The sequence below is a fragment of the Geospiza fortis genome, unplaced genomic scaffold (genome assembly GCF_000277835.1).
Source record: "Geospiza fortis unplaced genomic scaffold, GeoFor_1.0 scaffold95, whole genome shotgun sequence".
Lineage (NCBI taxonomy): Eukaryota > Metazoa > Chordata > Aves > Passeriformes > Thraupidae > Geospiza > Geospiza fortis.
This window is the reverse complement of record NW_005054333.1, coordinates 3,479,579-3,479,894: the sequence shown is the minus strand read 5'-3', so window position 1 is coordinate 3,479,894 and position 316 is coordinate 3,479,579. Positions and strand designations below refer to the sequence as shown.

General features: G+C 34.8%; 1 protein-coding gene across 1 annotated transcript in view; it reads right to left on the bottom strand.

Annotated features, from left to right (window-relative positions):
• Window positions 1-316, bottom strand: part of SKAP2 (src kinase associated phosphoprotein 2) — a 190,542-nt gene that overhangs the window by 189,318 nt on the left and 908 nt on the right. The window lies entirely within an intron of this gene.

Genomic DNA, 316 nt, shown 5'->3' with positions numbered 1-316 from the left:
TTTTTTTTTTTTTTTTTTGCTATTTTTGCTTTCTTGATCAGGAGAAGTTTTGAAATACGTTGAGTTTGTGTTTATAAAATGGGCACTCGGAGAAGTCATCAACTGGCTACCGGTTTTGTTGTAGTCCTGGCTGGTCATTGTTTGACCACATTTTTATCAGAACCAGTAGTTCTGATTTAACTTTCTGAGATATACACTTTCAAGGAAAATATATTGGAAGGCCAAAATAATAGTAAAAGTAATAGCTGAAACATTCTCCGTGTGGAACAAAGGCTTACACTGTGTCACTTCCCTATAAAAGTAGCACAGAAGCATT